Below are 686 nucleotides of genomic sequence, written 5' to 3'. Positions count from 1 at the left end.
TTCAAGGCAAAAATTCTCCAAAGGGAAGAGGAATTAAATGTTGAGAACTAAAATGCAAATTAAATAATAAAATTATTCAATGAGAATATGCTGAGCATTGTAGAAATTCAGTGAGCTTAAGCCTTGCACCTACATATCAAATAAGGCACACAGGAAAATGTAATTAAGAATTTATTGAGTTTATAATGCTCAGGAAACTTATTAAATATTAGCACTACAGAGCAATAATTGTTAAAAAAGAATCATGGATTTAGTAGTAAAAAAAGTCACTATAGGGAAGTTGAAGAATTGATTTGGGCTTTGAAAATAGGTAAGGTTCAAATAAGACTTTGGAAAGTGATGGGTACTAGGTATTCCATTCAGAGGAGTGAAAATAAACACACATACACACAAAATAAGTACACATGAATAAATTAATCCACCTTGAGTAAATCATTTGAATAAAAGTAATTGGCAATGTTGGAGAGTAGAACTGATTCAGATTCTAAAGGACAAGTACTTCCTTCTGTAGACAATCTCACTAACAAAACATTTTGAAGTAGGAAAATATCATGCACAGTTTTTGAATTGTTAGCATCCAGAGTTCTTTGATTAAAGTCTTGCTAAAATAAACAAAAGAAAATATTATAATGATATTCAGACTTCAAGTATTTCAAGGGAATTCAAAAGGAAAAAGGACAGGATTT

This window comes from Pteropus vampyrus, unplaced genomic scaffold (assembly GCF_000151845.1).
Source record: "Pteropus vampyrus isolate Shadow unplaced genomic scaffold, Pvam_2.0 Scaffold26, whole genome shotgun sequence".
NCBI classification, from domain to species: domain Eukaryota; kingdom Metazoa; phylum Chordata; class Mammalia; order Chiroptera; family Pteropodidae; genus Pteropus; species Pteropus vampyrus.
This window is presented reverse-complemented; position numbering follows the sequence as displayed.